The sequence below is a fragment of the Anabrus simplex genome, chromosome 10 (genome assembly GCF_040414725.1).
Source record: "Anabrus simplex isolate iqAnaSimp1 chromosome 10, ASM4041472v1, whole genome shotgun sequence".
Classification (NCBI taxonomy): Eukaryota; Metazoa; Arthropoda; class Insecta; order Orthoptera; family Tettigoniidae; genus Anabrus; species Anabrus simplex.
Window position 1 is genome coordinate 105,222,002 of NC_090274.1, and position 23,030 is coordinate 105,245,031.

Below are 23,030 nucleotides of genomic sequence, written 5' to 3' on the forward strand. Positions count from 1 at the left end.
CGTCTATAGCGTGAGGATTAAAGAGAACAACTATTTATCAATAGACTAAAGTTACGATGTTTTAGAAGAAACCAAGTTTCAGCCTGTTGAGGATAGACATAGCTATGTGTGCGTGTTTGAAATTATACCACGTCTATAGTATGCGGGTTGAAGAGAACAACTATTTATCAATAGCTTAAAGTTACGATGTTTTAGAAGAAACCAAGTTTCAGCCCGTTGAGGATAGACATAGCTATGTGTGTGTGTTTGAAATTATACCACGTCTATAGTATGAGGATTAAAGAGAACCACTATTTATCAATAGCTTAAAGTTACGATGTTTTAGAAGAAACCAAGTTTCAGCCTGTTGAGGACAGGCATAGCTATGTGTGCGTGTTTGAAATTATACCTCGTCTATAGTATGAGGATTGAAGAGAACAACTATTTATGATTAGCTTAAAGTTACGATGTTTTAGAAGAAACCAAGTTTCAGCCTGTTAAGGACAGACATAGCTATGTGCGCGTGTTTGAAATTATACCTCGTCTATAGTATGCGGGTTGAAGAGAACAACTATTTATCAATAGCTTAAAGTTACGATGTTTTAGAAGAAACCAAGTTTCAACGAATAGAGGTCGGACATTGCTGTGAATTTGAAATTATACCTCGTCTATAGTATGAGGATTGAAGAGAACAACTATTTGTCAATAGACTAAAGTTACGATGTTTTAGAAGAAACCAATTTTCAGCCTGTTGAGGACAGACATAGCTATGTGCGCGTGTTTGAAATGATACCTCGTCTATAGTATGCGGGTTGAAGAGAACAACTATTTATCAATAGCTTAAAGTTACGATGTTTTAGAAGAAACCAAGTTTCAGCCTGTTGAGGGCAGACATAGCTATGTGCGCACCTCGTCTATAGCGTGAGGATTAAAGAGAACAACTATTTATCAATAGCTTAAAGTTACGATGTTTTAGAAGAAACCAATTTTCAGCCTGTTGAGGACAGACTTATCTATGTGCGCGTGTTTGAAATTATACCTCGTCTATAGTATGCGGGTTGAAGAGAACAACTATTTATCAATAGCTTAAAGTTACGATGTTTAAGAAGAAACCAAGTTTCAGCCTGTTGAGGACAGACATATCTATGTGCGCGTGTTTGAAATTAACCACGTCTATAGTATGAGGATTGAAGAGAACAACTATTTATGATTAGCTTAAAGTTACGATGTTCGGAAGAAACCAAGTTTCAACGATGACTAATGTTACGATGTTTTAGAAGAAACCAAGTTTCAACGAATAGAGGTCAGACATACCTTAAAATCTTCGCGCTGCAAACTGTTACTCGGATGAATAAAATGCGTGCGTTCAAGCCTGAAACTCGAATGATAATATTCTGGTCGTACCTAAAAAGAAGAAACATATATGAATGTAGTGTAGGGTACATCATCTAACTTAGTTATCTTTCCAACTCAAAGTTCGAAAACATACCTTTAAAAAATGCACGTGCTGCAGACTGTTACTCGGATGAATAAAATGCGTACTTTCGAACGGTACCTAAAATGAACAAACATATGTGAATGTAGATGTCTAGTGTAGAAGTTGCTTTGCAAAAAAAGTAACTAACTGTTCTACCTTACCTTAAGATAAAGGCTGAAGAATAATATTCACAGCAGACGGGAGATGTGTGTACGTAATAAACGCATACAGAGAACTGTGAGCACTTCGCGCAGACTGCAGCGAGTAAATATGCTGCTTGTTACCAAACGGATGTGAAAAATCGCTGACAACTGCAGTACAGTCGGAACGAAGTGTTTATGCAACAAGAGCTTTCCTGTAGTCCCGCAGGCTGATGTATTTAAGCCGGAATCGAACCTCCTGTTGATGCCGAGGTGTCAGAATTTAAGAGTTCGAGCCTTGGAAAGTGAACCATGCTTATCGCATGTTCCACGATTTGACATTTAATTATGTGAATGGCTTCCTTCAGTTTTGTCTTTCAATGTTTACATGTGTCAGTCTAATGACGTCCAGTAGGGAGCAGCACACGCTATGTTTTTATCTGTGAGGTCGTTCGTTTTGCTGAGCGATAATTTTTACTCTGTGGAGTTCTTCTGCTGTTCTATGTGGGGCAGATACTAACAATGGCTGCCGCTATGTTCGGTGTGGCATTTTTATGCCTCAAATATTCATTCAATGTGTTCAAGCCTGGACCTTTCACGCTAACTGCTATTCGATTTTACCATTGATAACCACAGGTACGTGATAGTTGGTTTATATTTAAATTTGGTGACGTTTTATTCCCGTATGTTACGGTCGATGGCGTACATCTTTCCGCTCCGTCATACGATGTGCTTTGAATGAATGTATTTGTGGTCTTGTTGTTATGATTGAAAAAGGGTCTCTGTGGTTATGATTTGGTGCGCTGCGTGCTTTAATACTGCGTGATCCTCATGATGTGCCCCTTGTCTCGACCGCAGGAGAGACCAATCCAGGTTGTACAAGGCGCAACATGCCAGTGATGTGAATAAAGTAATGTCCAATTCTGACCTTATGTGTAATTGCACGCCGCACGCAAACATTTGAGTACGTGAGACCCACTGATAATGACCGTGGAGTCATAATTTATGGTTTGTATTTGACCACGAAATCTGAACGGCCGTTCGTGTTTTATTTTCCCGATACCCTCATTGTGTGTGCGTGAATGTGGTATGCATGTGAGTTCGAATGTGTGGGAGAGGAAAGGTTGGTATGCCGATTGACCTGTTGTATTTGTCTTTCAAATTCTGCGCCTTGTTTGGTTTTCAGCGCAGAGCTATATTTATTTATTATTCATGGCTGATGCTCAGCTTGAGTACCCGCCATGTTGGTTTCATATTTGCGCATGGGCGTACCTATTGTATTCTTTGGGTCTTGTCTCGGCTTTGATTGGTCCATGGAGGCTGTGCCCAGTCTCATCTGTCGTTATTCTTATCTGCCTTTTGTTCTCCGGCACGGCTTATTGTTATGCGAACTTTTCGCATTGTTAGTTGCCTAATGAATACATGATGCAGTGCCTTGGATATTTGAATCTTGGTAAAACGGGCGACCTAGTTGAATAGTTTATGATGAAAGGAAGCTGCTGGTATTGTAATAGCGATGTGTCGAGGAGCAGTGAGCATTTTAAATTACGTATCATTTTTTTAAAGAGTATTAGTGAGTTTTCACGCCATGTTTCAACTATGTGAGAAAGAACAAGGTATGTCCATCAGTATTACGATGAATTTCCCTATTTATTTTGTGTGATTTTCTTTTCTTGCTTTAATTTTTCTCTCATATTTATTTAATAAATCCCCTGGTTTAAACCATTTCTTCTTTTATTTCAATTAGATGTAGTCTTGCCCTTGTTGCCTGATTACAAGGGGGGGTTTTCAGCTCAGGGTTATGTATGCGCCTTGCCCTGTCGACACGATCCGGGCCTCAAATATTGTTCCCCGTGAATATTTCACTAAGTTATTGCTTGAATCGCTGATTTATGTAGTGATAGATGGGGAGGGTGTGGCTCAGTAAATGGTAGCAGTAGCGTGCTCGACTGGGATACCTCCTCTGAAAGGAAATCGGACGAGGTAGAGCTGGAAACCCATTCGAAGTCAGTTCTGGTCGCTTTAATTTAATCTCATGATTCAGTTAGTCTCTGGCCCTAATTTTAAGTGTGATCTATAATTTATGTGCATTGTTGAATTCAAATCCATTGTTGTTATATTGTGTATGTGTCTCGTGTTCAAACCTTTGAAACTTGGGTTGCGATATGGATAATCAGAAGGCTGTAGAAATAAATAATCGTAACGATAGGGTTACTAGCGACATGCCTAACCCGGAAAGCGAAATGGAGCAAGGGACGAATGAACTCCATGTTTCGTCCGCGGGAAGCAACCGCTGTAATTCATGCCCTGACGATAACAATGTCATTACCTTTCGTAATCGTATTCCTGACGAAAATCGTAAGCGATTAACTTCCCCATCTCCTAGGCCCAGTTCCGACCGGCATGCTGAAGTGAACCCCGTGTTTGAAATTGTGAGAAAATGGAGGTTAAATTTCTCTGGTGAAGGGAAAACCTCCAGTGTAATTGAATTTTTGGAGCGAGTTGAGGACATAGCTGAGTGTAGCTCGTTACCTCTCGATTTGTTTGTGCCCGTCATCCCGGGAATGCTAGAAGGGCCGGCTCTAAAATGGTATAGGCTTATTAAAGGGAGTATCATAACGTGGAGTGAATTCGCCAGCCGCATAAAGGAGCGATTCGGGGTATCTGATATGGACTACTGTCTGAAGCAGGAAATCTTCCGTAGAACGCAAGGAGTAGGTGAAAGCATCGACGACTATGCCACTGGGATTTTGACGTTATTTAACCGCATGAATGTTAAGGTGCCCGAAGACGAGATTTTCGACCAATTCTATAGAAATCTTGCCCCCGACCACAAGCTACACATTAAACGGTCTCTAGTTCAGAGCGTCGACGACATCATCAACCTGGGTCGCGAATTCGAGGGGGTAGTTAGCCAAAACAAACAATACCGTCCGCCTCCCATCCCATCCGAGTGCTCTTTTCCTGACGTCGCTTGTCGTACGCCCATCAAATCTGTTAGTTTTGGTACCTCCCCTCCTCCGTCTCGTCTCGTCCGTAGCCCCGAACGCAGGACCAGCCCTCAAACTCCGCCCCCGCTTTATGTCAATGCAACCCAACCATCCAACACAGCTCCTGTAAAGGGTGGTAGAGTCAAGTCATGTTGGAATTGTGGTAAATTAGGCCACGTCTCAAAGAACTGTTGGTCCAGGTCCCCTGCAAAGTGTTCTCAGTGTGGTCTTGTTGGTGTCACAGCGCGCGTATGTCCTCGTTGTAACCCTCAGCAGGGAAACTAGAGGCGCGCCGGCGTGATGGCCCGCCGTTGGCGCCTAAGGTCGGTCTCAATAAAAGGATCTGGGGCCTTCCGTCATCTACCCCATGGGCCAAAGTTTATATTGGGTCTCGTGTATTGTATGGCTTGTTGGATACCGGCTCGTGTATTTCTCTTGTAGACAAATCCCTAGTGCTTTCTATGAAATTAGAGTATCTTCCTGAAAGTGAGAACCCGAGAAAGTACGTGTCTGTCGATGGTCGTGAGGTGTGTCCCGTTGGTAGAACCAAGTGCCATATCAAGATACATGGTTTGTCGTGGGATTGGACGTTTCATGTTGTGCCCAACCTGTCCGCGCCGATCATACTAGGCACCGATTTTATGTTGGCTACCGGCTTGTCCCTCGATTTCATTAATCGATCCTTTGCCTTTCGCTTTAAATCTGATGTCAGTTACCCCTTTGAGACACCATTTCAGCGTCCCACTGTGTCCGCTCTGACGGAACCTCCTCTTATCAATGCCTCATGTGAGCTCAGCGAAAACCAAAATCTCATGTTGAACTGCCTGTTAGAGGAGTTTTCCGACGTCTTGACCGATAAGCTTGGGTGTGCTAAGAATTTTTCATACTGCATCGAACTCAAAGATGACACTCCTGTGAGGTCCCCTCCGTTCAGTTGTTCGCCCCCGAAGTTGTCCGCTATGAGGGAATATGTCAACGACCTGCTAGATAAGAAGGTCATCAGTCACTCCAAGTCCCCTTTTAGTAGTCCCGCCTTCCTAATCCCTAAAAAGGACGGCAAGCTGAGATTCGTGATAGACTACAGAAAGGTCAACAAGAACATTGTCTTCGACAGCTTCCCGTTACCCACCATCGAAAGTGCCTTCCAGCATTTTCATGGCGCCAAGTACTTCACTGTATTTGACTTCAATTCCGCATATTATCAGATCCCCTTGGACCTTAAAAGTCGCCCCTGTACTGCCTTCGCCACTCCGTTTGGATTGTTCGAATTCAATAAAGTCCCGATGGGCATTTCTGTGGGAGGACAAGCGCTTAGCCGCGTGATGGACTCAATTTTCGATGACCTCAAATTTTCCTGTGTATTTAATTTTTTGGACGATCTTCTAATCTTTTCGCCCAGCTTTGACGAGCACCTGGCCCATCTTCGCGAAGTTCTCAGTCGGTTGCGCAAGCACGGCTTCACGATCAACCCAAAGAAGGTCTCTCTTTGTACCAAACGGCTAAATTTTCTAGGCCACGTTGTATCTGACTCTGGAATCGCTGTAAACCCTGATCGGGTTAAGTGCATCAAAGATTTTCCCCCGCCCAAAAACGTTCGCGGTGTGCGAAGATTTCTTGGTATGGTAGGATTTTACAGCCGGTTCATCAAAAATTTCTCTCAGATTTCGGCCCCTTTAAACCTGCTGAAAAGAAAAGGTTGTCGCTTTGTCTGGAGCCATGATCAAACCCAGGCCTTCGAACAATTGAAACAGGCACTCTGTGAAGCCCCTGTATTACATAGTCCGGATTTTTCCCGCGATTTCATCTTGCAATGCGACTCCAGCGAGCTCGCTGTGTCCGCGGTGCTCAATCAAGCCGATGAGCAGGGTAAGCTAGTCCCCGTCGCGTACTTCAGTAAACTACTACATGGAGCTGAACTGAGGTATTCCATTTACGAAAAAGAATGCCTAGCAGTAGTTTTGGGTGTCGAAAAGTTTCGCTCGTATCTTGAGCACCGCCATTTTTACATCCACACGGACAATCAAGCTCTCTCGTGGATGAGCGCTAATGTGAAAAGACTTGGTCGAACCGCCAGATGGATTCTCCGATTATCTGCGTACAAATTTACTGTCGTACATGTCCGTGGAAAGGACAATGTTGTAGCCGACTGCTTGTCGCGCATGTTCGAGGGAGTAAAGGAGAGTGCGGTCGAACCTGAGGAAGACCGTGTCCCAACCGAAGAAGATAACACCATTAGTATTTTGCAAAATTTCCCATGGTCCTTCACGGATATCTCCGAACACCAGAAGGACGACTCCGAGTGTCGTGAGTTGTTGAAACGAATCGCGGATGGCTCTCTTGAAGACGAGTCGTATAGTGTTAAGAGAGGATTGTTGTCCCGTCGAAGTCGGAAAAATGGTAGTGACAGAATTTACGTACCCTTGAAATTGAGGCCCATGCTACTTCAGTTTTATCACGACTCCTATCTGGGCGCTCATTTAGGTCAATATAAAACTTTAAATCGAATCTCTCGCGACTACTTCTGGCCTAACTTGAAAAGTGATGTTTTGGAGTATGTAAGAAGTTGCGATGTTTGCCAGAGGGCTAAACCCGCGCAGTCTTCTCTCGTTGGACCCCATTCTGCTGACATAGCGACATGCCCCGGGGAAAGGTTATTCATTGACTATTTTGGCCCCCTCACCAAGTCCAAGAGTGGCAACGTTGGGATCTTGTCCGTCGTTGATGCATTTTCAAAATTTGTTTGGCTATTTCCCGTGCGCAAGATAAATTCGAACAACGTTGTGCATTTCTTATCCCGGCACATTTTTGGAATTTACGGACCCCCTAAGACGATAGTGACCGACAATGCGTCCACCTTTAACTGTCGTAAGCTCCGACACTTATGCTTTGGGTGGGGAATAAAGCATGTGTTTTTAAGCCCTCACTATCCCAAACCCTCGCACGTTGAAAGGTTCCATCGAAATCTCAAAGCTTGCTTGACGGCATTTCACAACGCTGACCAGCGCAGCTGGGACTGTAATCTTGATTTCTTTGTTTTAGCATTCAACAGCAGTGTACATGAGTCGCACCGGGAAGCCCCGGCTGCTCTATTTCTAGGCAGGGATCTTGTCGACCCACTGCAGTTGAAGTGGAATATCGGGTATCTGTCCAAACCGTCCAGGACGATGGACGTAGAGGCCAAATGGAAGGAAGCAGTGACACAGTTAACCAGGGCTCGAGACCGTGTGGCTGAGAGGTACAATCGGAACAGAAAGAGAGTAAAGCTTGAAGTTGGAGACTTGGTCGTAGTGAAAGTTTTTCCATTGAGCTCAACGGCAAATCAAGTCACGGCCAAATTATGTTATAAATGGTCTCAGCCTAAAAAGGTAACCAGATTCCTAGGACCTGTGACAGTAGAACTGGAAGATGTAGTAAGTAAGAAGGTGAGCAAGGCTCACGTCTCGATGGTAAAGGCTTACCGTCAAAGAAGCCAGTAAACCTCGTATATTTCCATATCTTACGTATCTGTAGTGGTGTATATTAACCTTGTCCTTAATGAATTCCCAGTTTTCTAACATGCCTTTTCTTTCAGGTAAAAATTCGTGTTTCATGAATGAGAACGGAAATGAAAGAAAGGAAAGAAAGGAAATAGAAAAAAAAGGGAAGTGGTTCGAATTGCTGGAGTTGAACTGAATTCACATCCAGATCCCTGAGTGCATGGAAATATTATACCCAACCGCCTTGACTTTTGAATGCCTAGATTTCAACCTGAGTGCGCGAATGAAACAGTGTAATAATGGATTGATGTAAATCAGCGTTGCACGTGACAAGCTAATACAGACCTCCCATGAGGCAGACTTTCTCATTTAAAATGTATAATGTGGTGACTGTTCTTGTAAATTTCATGTGTCTGTAAATAATTGTAGATATAAGTAGTTCATAAGTACCTAGGTTAAGTGGGCGCGCGCTCGTAGTTTTAAGTTATGGACCTCTTTTAAAATGCGTCCACTCGTCTGATCAACGAGTTTCGGAGCATTTTAAAAGGCGGTGCCGCTGGATATTTGAACCATGCTTATCGCATGTTCCACGATTTGACATTTAATTATGTGAATGGCTTCCTTCAGTTTTGTCTTTCAATGTTTACATGTGTCAGTCTAATGACGTCCAGTAGGGAGCAGCACACGCTATGTTTTTATCTGTGAGGTCGTTCGTTTTGCTGAGCGATAATTTTTACTCTGTGGAGTTCTTCTGCTGTTCTATGTGGGGCAGATACTAACAATGGCTGCCGCTATGTTCGGTGTGGCATTTTTATGCCTCAAATATTCATTCAATGTGTTCAAGCCTGGACCTTTCACGCTAACTGCTATTCGATTTTACCATTGATAACCACAGGTACGTGATAGTTGGTTTATATTTAAATTTGGTGACGTTTTATTCCCGTATGTTACGGTCGATGGCGTACATCTTTCCGCTCCGTCATACGATGTGCTTTGAATGAATGTATTTGTGGTCTTGTTGTTATGATTGAAAAAGGGTCTCTGTGGTTATGATTTGGTGCGCTGCGTGCTTTAATACTGCGTGATCCTCATGATGTGCCCCTTGTCTCGACCGCAGGAGAGACCAATCCAGGTTGTACAAGGCGCAACATGCCAGTGATGTGAATAAAGTAATGTCCAATTCTGACCTTATGTGTAATTGCACGCCGCACGCAAACATTTGAGTACGTGAGACCCACTGATAATGACCGTGGAGTCATAATTTATGGTTTGTATTTGACCACGAAATCTGAACGGCCGTTCGTGTTTTATTTTCCCGATACCCTCATTGTGTGTGCGTGAATGTGGTATGCATGTGAGTTCGAATGTGTGGGAGAGGAAAGGTTGGTATGCCGATTGACCTGTTGTATTTGTCTTTCAAATTCTGCGCCTTGTTTGGTTTTCAGCGCAGAGCTATATTTATTTATTATTCATGGCTGATGCTCAGCTTGAGTACCCGCCATGTTGGTTTCATATTTGCGCATGGGCGTACCTATTGTATTCTTTGGGTCTTGTCTCGGCTTTGATTGGTCCATGGAGGCTGTGCCCAGTCTCATCTGTCGTTATTCTTATCTGCCTTTTGTTCTCCGGCACGGCTTATTGTTATGCGAACTTTTCGCATTGTTAGTTGCCTAATGAATACATGATGCAGTGCCTTGGATATTTGAATCTTGGTAAAACGGGCGACCTAGTTGAATAGTTTATGATGAAAGGAAGCTGCTGGTATTGTAATAGCGATGTGTCGAGGAGCAGTGAGCATTTTAAATTACGTATCATTTTTTTAAAGAGTATTAGTGAGTTTTCACGCCATGTTTCAACTATGTGAGAAAGAACAAGGTATGTCCATCAGTATTACGATGAATTTCCCTATTTATTTTGTGTGATTTTCTTTTCTTGCTTTAATTTTTCTCTCATATTTATTTAATAAATCCCCTGGTTTAAACCATTTCTTCTTTTATTTCAATTAGATGTAGTCTTGCCCTTGTTGCCTGATTACAAGGGGGGGTTTTCAGCTCAGGGTTATGTATGCGCCTTGCCCTGTCGACACGATCCGGGCCTCAAATATTGTTCCCCGTGAATATTTCACTAAGTTATTGCTTGAATCGCTGATTTATGTAGTGATAGATGGGGAGGGTGTGGCTCAAAAGTTAGCGCGCGATCCTCGACTTCTCGAGGGTACTAAGCTACATACGCGGTATTCCTTACCTGTAGGTATTGAGCTAAAACTACATTTAGCTAGATCATGTAATGACGATCGCGCAGGCCCCCTCGCCTAGCATTTGCTATTTTTTACAGCTTCTAGTTCGAACCCGCTATCTTCCGAAGTAGCGAGAATGATTGAAGAGTGTTGAGGGTGATTCATTCGTCGGATGGAGGCGTTAAGCTATGTGCAGGCTTCTTCGGTAGGAGTGGGCTATGTCGAGACATCTAGTTATCGATTTAAAATCCTAGTCAGGAAGGGTACTCGATTCAAATCCTGGCAACTTATGCCGTCGGGAAGGGCATCCGGCTAGATCATGTAATGACGATCGCGCAGGCCCCTCGCCTAGCATTTGCTATTTTTGTACAGCTTCTAGTTCGAACCCGCTATCTTCCGAAGTAGTGAGAATGATTGAAGAGTGTTGAGTGTGATTCATTTGTCGGATGGAGGCGTTAAGCTATGTGCAGGCTTCTTCGGTAGGAGTAGGCTATGTCGGGATATCTAGTTATCGATTTAAAATCCTAGTCAGGTATGGCAACCGGTCGTATAAAACTATGGTGTATGATCTAAGAGGCGGGGTGTGCAAAAAAAGCCAGCATTAAGTAAGGGCTGTTGATAGGGGGTGTTAAACCTTGTGCAGACTCCTTCGAAAATGATTTTTGAGTACAAGACGTTGATGGTGATTCATCTGTCGGATGGAGGCAATAAGCCTTGTGCAGGCTTCTTCGGTAGGAGTAGGCTATGTTGCAATGTTCGGAAGAAACCAAGTTTCAGCCTACTGAGTTCGGACATTGTCGTGAGGGGTTTGAGTTCAGCTCGAGAAGCTGCTAATAATTTTAATGCGAACTGTACGCGTGTAGCAGACTTCGTTCCCTGCTGAGGCAAACACATTCCAGCGAGCCGGATGCAGCTTGCGTGCGCGTGTGTGTGTAGGCATGCTTCAAAAACACATCCCAGAATATTTTTTCCTCGTTCTAGAGTCTGTTACCCTTCCTGATGTAACAAGACTAATATTTATTTTTTAGACTGCACTTAGCTAGAAATAGCTACACGAAATTATTATATAGAAAGAAAATTGCTAGCTCCTACAGTTTGGTTTAGTGTACCTGCCTCTCACCCGGCAGTCTCGGTTTCGATTCTCTTGGGGGATAAAAAATATGTTTTACAGAGTTTAAATCGCAAGAATTTGTTGAGTTGCCCTTCCTGACGCAAAACTAGCAGTATCTAGCCTCTTACATCATACACTATTGTTTTCGACCGGTTGCCCTTCTTGACAACTCGGATTAGGAATCTGTCGAAAATCGGGGGATTTACTGCTAGATGCACTTCTTAGATTTTAAATCACGAACTATTGTTTTACAGCTGGATGCCCTTCCTGACTAAGATTTTAAATCGCAAGAATTTGTTGAGTCGCCCTTCCTGATGCAAAACTGGCAGTATCTAGCCTCTCACATCATACACTATGGTTTTCGAACGCCTGCCCTTCCTGACGTCAAAGAACTCGGATTAAGAATCTGTCGAGAATCGTGGGATTTACAGCTAGATGTACTTCTTAGATTTTAAATCGCTGTATCGCGAACTATTGTTTTACAGCCGGATACCATTCCTGACTAAGATTTTTAAATCACAAGAATTTGTTGAGTTGTCCTTCCTGATGCAAAACTGGTAGTATCTAGCCTCTTCCATCATACACTATGGTTTTCGACCGGTTGCCCTTCCTAACGCTGAAAGACCAGGATTTAGCCAGTTACCCTTCTTGATGTAACAAGACTAGGACTGCACTTGGCTAGAAATAGCCACACGAAATTATTATACAGAAAGAGAATTGCTGGGCGGATGACAGCTGTCGGAAAAGCATATAAGTTTGTAAAGCACGTGGAATTTACCGCCACCGGGCAGCACTGTTCTCTCTGGATTAAAAGCTTTGTTTCCAAACAAAAGCACGTGGAATTTGCCACCACCGGGCAGCACTGTTCTCTCTGGTGGCGGATGACAGCTGTCAAAGGTAAGTAGCTAAAGAGGGCAGCACGGTGATTAAAGATGGCGGTTGACAGCTGTACATGGCTTTGTTTCCAAACAAGAGCACGTGGAATTTGCCGCCACCGGGCAGCACGGTGATTAAAGATGGCGGATGACAGCTGTCAAAAAAGGGTATAGGTTTGTAAAGCATTTAGAATTTGCCGCCACCATATAGAGTGTAGCACTGAGGTTTGTGATGCAAGATGGCGGATGACAGCTGCACGTGGCTTTGTTTCCAAACAAGAGCACGTGGAATTTGCCGTCACTACATAGAGTGCAGCACTGAGGTTTCGGATGCAAGATGGCGGATGACGTACCACATTTCAAAGGTAAGTAGCTAAAGAGGGCAGCACGGTGCTCAAAGATGGCGGATGACTGCTGCACGTGGTTTTGTTTCCAAACAAGAGCACGTGGAATTTGCCGTCACTACATAGAGTGCAGCACTGAGGTTTCGGATGCAAGATGGCGGATGATGTACCACATTTCAAAGGTAAGTAGCTAAAGAGGGCAGCACGATGCTCAAAGATGGTGGATGACAGCTGTCAAAAAGCACGTGGATTTGTTTACCTCGAGCTAGTGAGGTTAAGTTGGTAGCACTAAGGTTTAGGCCCGCCAAGATGGCAGCACTACCGATGACAGGTGATGAAAGAGCACAGCACAGTGCTCAAAGATGGCGGATGACAGCTGCACGTGGCTGTCAAAAAGCACGTGGCTTTGTTTACCACGCGCTAGTTAGGATAAGTTGGTACCACTAAGGTTTAGGCCCGTCAAGATGGCAGTACTGAGGTTAGCGATGCGTTGTTGTCTGTCAAAAAGCACGTGGCTGTCAAAAAACACGTGGCTTTGTTTACCTCACGCTACTTAGGTTAAGTTGGCACTAGTGAGGTTTAGGCCCGTCAAGATGGCGGCAGTGAGGTTAGCGATGCGTTGTTGTCGATGACAGCTGTCAAAAAGCACGTGGCTTTGTTTACAAATTCAAATCTCCCGCCAAAATTCATATCTCCCGCCAAAATTCAAATTTCCCGCGCCGCGGGCGGAGGAGGAGGCCGCCGAACTCTCCCATTGTACTACTCCTAGTCCATCTTTGTTCTGTTTGAAAGGATCTGAGCTACAGGTCTGGCACTGCTGGTAGCACACTGTAGAGTGCGTTTAAGTCGCCCGTTGTGTGGCATGTCAATGAATATTGAATTTTCACGACCGCATTGTAATCGAAACAGACTTTCATATTACGTACATGTAGTACGTGTTGAAGAGATGTTAAGTACAGAACAAGAATGGCCAGCCGGACACCAGTGGGATCCGAACCCACAACCACCCGATTTCGCGTCGGTTGCTCTACCAATTGAGCTATGGTGGCCTCGGGCGTCTTTGTTCTGTTTGAAAGGATCTGAGCACTGCTGCTAGCACACTGTAGAGTGCGTTTAAGTCGCCGTTGTGGGGCATGTCAATGAATATTGAATTTTCACGACCGCATTGTAATCGAAACAGACTTTCAACGTATTAGGTCGTGTTACGTACATGTAGTACATGTTGAAGAGATGTTAAGTACAGAACAAGAATGGCCAGCCGGACACCAGTGGGATCCGAACCCACAACCTCCCGATTTCGTGTCGGTTGCTCTACCAATTGAGCTATGGTGGCCTCGGCCATCTTTGTTCTGTTTGGAAGGATCTTAGCTACTGCTGCTAGCACACTGTAGAGTGCGTTTAAGTCGCCCGTTGTGGAACATGTCAATGAGTATTGAATTTTCACGACCGCATTGTAATCGAATCAGATTTTCAACGTATTAGGTCGTGTTACGTACATGTAGTACGTGTTGAAGAGATGTTAAGTTCGATTGTTCAACAATGTGTCTAAATGCGTCTTTGACTTGAGCTGCTGTCTTAGAACGCACAAGTTGTGCAAAAGCAAACTTGTAGAACATACCGATGACAGTAAGCATGTACTTACAGCCCTTATTGCTAGAGGCATATGGAAATCATTTCTACTAAGTCTGCCTGCCAGAAATCATCTTTGCCACGTGTAATAATGTGTCTACGACAGTAGGTGCGACGTGCTGGTTTATGTTACTCGTGTGCGATGAGGTCTTATCTTGACGAGCCATTGCTGAATAATACCCGCATGACGTAATTTTCTCTCTATTTCTAGAATTTCTTATTCGAGACCTGTGTGACCAGCATCTTACGAAGCTCTTGGAAGTTATAATCGTTCAACGAGTAAGTTCGGGTCACTACAATATCCTATGTCTACAAACGGAAAAAAAGACTTATAGATAACATAAAGAACACGTTCAGTCGGCTGATGTGACAGAAACAGCTTAGAAATAATCTCTTGATACTTGTGACTCTTATTCGCCCGTACAGCTTCTGTCTTCTTGTAATTAAGCCGTGTTGCGTCAGTAGCACAAAGTAATTCTTTATTTTTCGATCATCTTGTAAAATTATATCCTTTTCAGTTATTCGTGAGAAAAGAAGTTTTATGAGAACTTTAGTAGGTTTATAAGTAACACCTTCCACGATGAGTCTGTTGTTATAAATCTTAAAATTTGCATTACCTGTCCAGAAACTGTCTTCTTCATAGCGAATACCGTAGGTTGTGTCAGTTTGTCCTGTAAAGAGTTTTTCTATATAAGGAGCAAGCAGAGAACCAGAGGTATTTCGAATAAAAGTCCTAAACTGATTACGATACTCGGGCATGATCATTACCTTAGACAAGGAAGGTGGATCTTGTGTTGATGTAGTAGGTGTTTCAGCAATAAAATCTGTAATTAAAAAATTAACACGCTTAGATGATGAATTTTCGTTAAGTTCTTCTTCCTCATTCTCTTCTTCTTCATCCTCTTCTTCTTCATCCTCTTCTTCAACGCTATCCTGCTTCTCCTCTTCCCCATCCCGCTTATCTTCCTCATGCTTTTCTTGTTCATGCTTCTCTTCTTCTTAATGCTCTTCTTACTCATGCTTCCCTTTAACATACAATGTTTACATAGAAACAAAACTTGTAGTAGAGTGGGGCAATGAAGTAGAATTAAAAATTTCTTTCAGTGGTGTACCTAGTTGCGTTTTCAAAAATAAATCTGTGTCTGATTAATACCTTTAAGCTCTTAAAATTTTGGTCGAATATTGTTTCGAACACGGATTATATATATTTTGTAATCTCTTTACTTGATGTTGACGTGATGGTGGTTTCTGATCAAGTGGTGACTGTAACTCTGTGTTAATGTACATAAAATGATCAAAACCCATGCAATATCGTGCATAATGATCATAAATTTCTTCATCAATAACTAACATGCCGTGACGATGTAATGACCAGCATGTAGCACACGTACGTTTAAATTCATTGAATGTCATATCAGTGTTAACATGATCACCATACCATACATAGGCTGCATGTTGCGCTTATCTTGCCGAAAAGGTACAATAATATTTTCGTTGTCGCGTATCAACTGCTTACGCGCACGAGAAGAGGTTTGATATAAATAGACGCAATCAACATATTTATGTCGCCCCATACTGAAGTATGCACGAATAACGTTTTGCTGTTCTGTTGCGACATCGTCGTAGATCATAAGAGAATTGTCCGACTCGTTGGCTGAACGGTCAGCGTACTGGCCTTCGGTTCAGAGCGTCCCGGGTTCGATTCCAGACCAGATCGGAGATATTAACCTTAATTGTTTAATTCCAATGGCACGGGGCTGGGTGTAAGTGTTGCTCCATCATCATTTCATCCTCATCACGAAGCGCAGGTCACCTAAGGGAGTCAAATGGAAAGATCTGCACCTGGCGGGCCGAACCTGTCCTGGGATATCCCGGCACTAAAAGTCATACGACATTTCATTTCATTTCATAAGAGAATTGGAAAGCACATCATCTGGCGATGGTACTTGATCATGTGAATTAAATTGAAAATTTTCAAACCATCTATAACCAGATCGTGCATTACAGTTTGTAGAATAGCATATAGCGGTTGATAGAGTAACTTTGCGGAAACGTAAATATTCTCGAAGCGTATACAATTTAAAGAGGTAGATGAGTGTGAGTAAAAGATTTGTCTTCCCGTATCCCGATGGGCCAGATATAATACATCGAATAGTAAAAGGAAACAACGTACCATAACGTCTTCCTGTAGTTGTACAAGAACCAAGTAAGAGATGCGGCAAAATGTCACTAACAGCAAATGTGCCTTGCTGCTTTATAATCTTCATGATAATTGAATAATAAAGTAGGCAATAGTAATATATATATATCAAATGAAACAACAGGTAACTGTTAGTTTATAATTCGCTCTTGACGAGTAAGGTCGTGTACAGAATCGTGAAACAACGATATCCAAACGTTATGAAGAAGAAAACTAAGACTGTTGGCTGAAGAGATGTTGTAAAAGCCGCACGGAAAACTATTCGTGGGGAATACAATCCGCGTGTAGCTATTACTAAGGCACTACGCGCAGTAAGAGCGAGGAGTTCTCCAAAGTGCAGAGCAGTGTTTTGTAAACGTGCAAGACTTATTCGTGTACCAAAACGAGGGGGATTTCTCCCTGTTCTGTTTGCTGGACTAGCAGCTTTAGGGTCATTGCAGAGTTTAGCTAGTGCCGGACCAAGAACTGTTCAGGCTGTAGAAGAAGTGAAGCAACAGTGAAAGAGAGTGAACGTCATAACAAGACAATGGAGGAAAATGCATTACGAGGCAAAGGCGTACACAAGAAGCTAATGCCACACAAAAAAGGGCTTGAATCTACACATCTCCAAAAAATGTCTACTGAATGCACTACCACATCGAGCTCTAACCCACGAAGAAGTTTTTGCGTTTGCTAAACCTCTAGGAATTCATTATTTTCGAGGTGTGTATAAACGCGATCAACTACCAGCTCGCCCACGTGAACGTGAGAGTTATGTAATTAACATGGACAACAGTCGCGGACCTTTAACTCAATACGTTGCCTACGTAAAACGTAAATCTAAAGTATGGTATATCGAGAGCTATGGAGACTTACCTCCTCCATTTAAGCTCATACGTTATTTCGGAAGCAGTGCAGACATCGTTTACAATGAAATGAAATGAAATGGCGTATGGCTCTTAGAGCCGGGTGTGTCCGAGGAGAGGTTCGGCTGGCCAAGTACAGGTCTTTTGGCACCCATAGGTGATCTGCGCGTCGTGATGAGGATGAAATGATGATGGCGACGACACATATAGCCAGCCCAGCGAAATTAACCAATTATGGTCAAAATCCCCTACCCTGCCGGGAATCGAACCAAGGACCGATGTGACCAAAGGCCAGCACGCTAACTATTTAGCGACGGAGCCGGACATTGTTTACAATCAAAACCGTGTGCAAAAGTTCAATACACGCATGTACGGGCGATTATACCTTATGTCCGCTATACCAAACCCAGACAGTACAAAAAGTGCAACAGTGTACAGGTGATGACTAACGGTGAAGGATCGTTCGCTGTACGCGGAGAAGGACCTGATACAACTGTCTACTTTAATCCACCGATCGATCTCGGTCAACAGCTACATAGTATTGGACTTGCGTCGTTTGAAAGCTACAATAAAATTTATAATGCGAGTGATGGCGTAAACAATTTATATTAAGAGCCTCATCGTATACAAATAGCTTTAATGAAAACATGATGAGTTATTTTCATGATAATCGAACGATACAAACTTGTAAATGAAAATTGCAAAGTAAAACCTCGATAAGACGCACTCGGGTAAAACGGGCTGACTTTTCGGTCACTGGACATTTTCAATAGGAAGCCATTTTAAAATACTTCATTACGTCACACATCTCTCCCTCTTTCGAAGGAATTTTCTTCAGTTCATTTCTAACAAAGTTGAGGGGAAATGGAAAATGTTACTCCTTCGTCTGAAAGCTGAAGTAAACTGTGAACCTCATGCAGGTGAAAGCCCAATGGGACTGTAGCTATTTCTAGATGGCACCGGAGGTCATTCACAACGTTTAGATAGTTGTAGGAACTTTCTGTAGACGGCAGGCAAGTAAGCAGGAAATTAGCGATTTTAATAATTATAGGCCGTTAGCTTCGAAGTGAAAAATTGATAAGTCTTACCTCAATCTGCGGGTCCTTGTGACAAAGAATTAGTCATATAACGCCAAATATTATGGCGATAATATTGCTGAATTGCATCGAATCCGACATTACACAATCGAATAACCTTGTTCGAACTCATATCGATATTTTCCATGATCCTATTGCGTCGTTTGAGTTCCAAGTGCCCGTGTGCCTGCACTGGAAATTTCTGATCCTTGTGCTTGTTTATTATAAATATATCTTCGTCAGTCCTGAAATCCTGTATTTGCTGTACGAGCGCACCTCAGGGGCTGGAAGCTGAATGATTTTATTGATATACATCTATACATTTGTCCCCGTGCATTTAATTCTGTTATTTTATTCATATGGTACTTCGATACTGATATGATACCCACGTCTTCCCTGCTGTCTTGCTTTTGAAGGGATGTATTATTTGTCAGCTTTGTGTCAATCAGACATTTCAAGGTAGATCTACTTTGTGTGTTCAACGAGGGCTATCAGACCCTTATTGGTAAGTACTTGAGTAGGTATTATGAAGAGTTGCGGCCTCATCCTCCTCCTCCTCCTCCTCCTCCTCCCGAGGGGCCTTCCCAGGGGCCCGCTCCTCCTCCTCCCGAGAAGCCTTCCCAGGGGCCCGCTCATCCTCCCGCGGGAATTTTGAATTGGAAAACAAAGCCAAGTGCTTTTTTGACAGCCACGTGCTTTTTGACAGAAAAAACGCATCGCTAACCTCAGTACTGCCATCTTGACGGGCCTAAACTCCAATGCTGCCAACTTAACATCACTAGCGCGAGATTTGAATCTGTAACAAATCCACGTGAAGTTTTGACAGCCACGTGCTTTTTGACAGTTATCATCGACAACAACGCATCGCTAACCTCAGTGCTACTACCTTGACGGGCCTAAAGCTTAGTGCTGCCAACTTAACCTAACTAGCGTGAGATTTGAATGGGTAAACAAAGCCACATGCTTTTTTGACAACTGTCATCCTCCATCTTTAATCAAGAGAGCACCGTGCTGCACTCTTTAGCTAGATACCTTTGAAATGTGGTGGCGGCAAATTCGAAGTGCTTTATAAACTCACGTGGTTTTTTGACAGCTGTCATCCGCCATCTTTTATCAAGAGAGCACAGTGCTGCACTCTTTACATACCTTCGAAATGTGGTGGCGGCAAATTCGAAGTGCTTTACAAACTCACGTGCTTTTTGACAGCTGTTCTCCGCCATCTATAATCAACAGAGCACCGTGCTGCCCTCATTAGCTACTTACTTTGAAATGTGGTGGCGGACAATTTGAAAAGCAGCCATCTTTAATTAACAGAGCACCGTGCTGTTATCTTTATCGTAGTAGTGGGCAATTTCTACGTCACAGCTGTCATCCGCCATCTTGCATCGCTAATCTTAGTGCTGCCCTCTTTAGCTACATACCTCTGAGGCGGACTATTTGAAAAATTCTATTTGACAAGCTGTTATCAGCCATCTTGCATTGCATACATCAGTGCTGCACTTTTTAGCTATTTACATTTTAAATGTGGTGGCGGATAATTTGAAAAATTCTATTTGACAGCAGCCATCTTTAATCAATAGATCATCGTGCTGCTATCTTTAGCTACATACCTTTGAAACGTGGCAGCGGGCAATTCCACGTAACAGCTGTCATCCGCCATCTTGCATCGCTAACCTTAGTGCTGCCCTCTTTACGACACTGCTAGTAATTTAAAATCCACGTGATTTTTTTAACAGCTGTCATCCTCCATCTTGCATCGCAAACCTCAGTGCTGCCCTCTTTAGTTGAAATGTAGTGGCGGTTAATTTGAAAAATTATATTTGACAAGGTGTCATCTTTAATCAACACAGCTACCGCTATCTTACATCGCTTCCCTCGGTGCTGCACTCTTTAGCTACTTACTTTTGAAATGTGGTGGCGGGCAAATTTAACAGTTCTATTTGACAGCAGCCATCTTTATTCAACAGAGTACCGTGCTGCTATCTTTACGGCTACTACATCGCTAATTAGCACCTAGAGGCTACTACACAAGATGGCGGTGGCTCTTATAGCCTCTTCCTCTGTTAAGGCATAGCTTTATCGAACAAGTTTAAACATGCATCGGGATAGCTAGGGTAAGCACGTGCTGCAGTAATGACGTCATTGTGCATGTTTAGACCTGATCGTTTTCTTAAGAGTAAGTAGGTATAAGGAATGCAATAAGTATGCATTATAAAAGCAAGAGTGTGCATGTGCTGCAGCGATGACGTTATTATAGTTGTGCATGTTTAAACCTGTTCGTTGACTAAAAGCTTTAGTCTTCGAGCAACAGTGATAGTGAGTAGAGCGCAAATATGACTAAAACATTAATAGTTGATGTGCAAAGCTTTAAAGTAACGGCAACAAATTTGTGTTTAAGATGGTGGCTGTGTTAGATTGCAGTGTGTTGCGGGCGCCAAAACTTGTTAGTTTAGTATTTAGCCCACCGGTCCCTTACTGTTTGCAAACAGATGAGGATAAAAAAGCAGACTCATTGTATCGAAAACAATGGGAAGAAAAGGAATACCTTATCGTTTTCTACCTTTAATGATGAATGCACATTTGTCAAGTGCGGATCTTGTTCTTTTAAAAGGTTGAGAAAATAAAGAATGGTTGCGTGATTATCTACCATCATCGTGTGAAATTACAGACATGCATGAATTGGGGTGTTCATCTTTTAAAACTCTTCCGAAAGAGCATAGTAGAGAAACAAGTAAACAGTCTTTACAACATGTATGCATGCTCTTTGATTGGTTGTGTTGCAGTGCATGCCGGGAAGTGAACAACATATGTAAACTGCAGTGTCGAAATAACCTTAGCGTAAAAGAAACATTTGTAGAGTAAAGACATCATGTCATTTCTAACAGATACTAAGTGTAACGCAGTTGAAAAGGCAATCGTAAAGTTTTATGCATGCAAAAAGAAGTGAGTGGACAAAAGATCCTCTTTTGTCAGAGCTTCAAACGTGTAGTTTCCATCATGAACACGTGAATTTAGGTAGAAGACCTTCTGTGAGACAGTGCCGTACATGTCAACTAATTAAACTTTATCACGGACCTAAAACTAACGAGTTGTCTTTGCTTATAAACACTTTTCATGGCTGTGGAGAGAGTAAACAAGGGAAAGGTGAAGAAACGTGCTGGGAAAAAGATGAGGAAGCATGTTGGGCATGGGCTCATCAATAAAGTGATTGATCTTCTTTTCATCGAGCATCATCATCCCTGCGGCTCTGGAACACGTTCGCCTGACACGTAGTAACATGCTGCCTGCAAAGAGTATGTCGTGTAGGTGATAAAATCTGCTTCGTAAAGTTATGCTGTGTGTGTTATTACCTAGTGCTTTAGCTGCTCAGAAGATAGCAGCACTTGTCATCGTTGGTGCAATAAAACGAAAACTGAGTGACAAAGACAGTAAAAGAAACAAAGTATAAAAATGTATATATATTCTAAAATAAATATGAATTGTGAAAACATATTACAAGTGTTGTTTAATCCTATAGCATGTTCTAATGACTTAGAAGAAAGGAGAGGTAGAGGATTAAAAACACACATAAGATTTAAAGTACATCCTCTTTATTAATCCACGAATTAAAGCTGTTATTAACACCAAGTCACTTAACGTACAGTTTATTCCCACGACGCCGAATAACACGTTCAACTAAATAGTGATCAGGATATTTTTTCTGCAGTTCTTCGATGTAGAATCCTCCTTCAATAGGCTGTCCTCTGAGATCGCGAGGCAAATACGTAACTGGATTAGTAAGCTTAACACTTCTGATTTGAAAAATTTCAGTGCTCCAGTTAGATATGTATCCTTTTGCAAAAATAGACTTAGTGTTTGCTGTAGCGAACAAAATCACCTTCTTTAAAGCGATGGCGACGTGGATCAGCTGTTTTAATTACAAGATGAATAGCATCTATACGAGGTGGATTCCTTGTAACAAGACGTGGTTTTGTTCCGATAGTGCGATGAGGTGTATCGTTGTAGGTAGTTGAAAGTCTAGGTAGCAGATCAATCCAACGATATGAACCTTGTGCTGTAAATTCTCGCCACATCATTGTTTTGAGTGTACGATTAAAGCGTTCTACAACACTTGCCTTGAGATTGCTGAACGTAGAGTAGTGTTGAATGCCAAGTAACTTGAGGTAAGAAGAAAAATCCTTGTTGTGAAACTCTTTACCTTGATCAGTTTGAAGAAGCCTTGGGCAGCGTTTCGATTCTTCAACAATATGTTTAAATGCTTCTTTAACTTGAGCTGCTGTTTTAGAACGCACGGATTGTGCAAAAGCAAACTTCGAGTACACATCGATAACAGTAAGTAGAAACTTATATCCTTTATTACTAGAGGCATATGGAATCATTTCTACTAAGTCTGCTTGCCAGAGATCATGTAATAACGTAAGATCGTGTAATAACGCGTCTGCGACAGTAGGTGCGACGTGCTGGTTTATGTAACTCATGTGCGATGTTTACCTTTACAGGTGAGATCTTCTCTTGACGAGCCATTACAAAATATTACCGGCATAACGTAATTCTCTTTCTATTTCCAGAATTTCTGATACGTGACCTGTGTGACAAGCCTCTTTCGATGCTCTTAAAATTTGTAATCGTTCAACGTGTAAGTTTGGGTCATT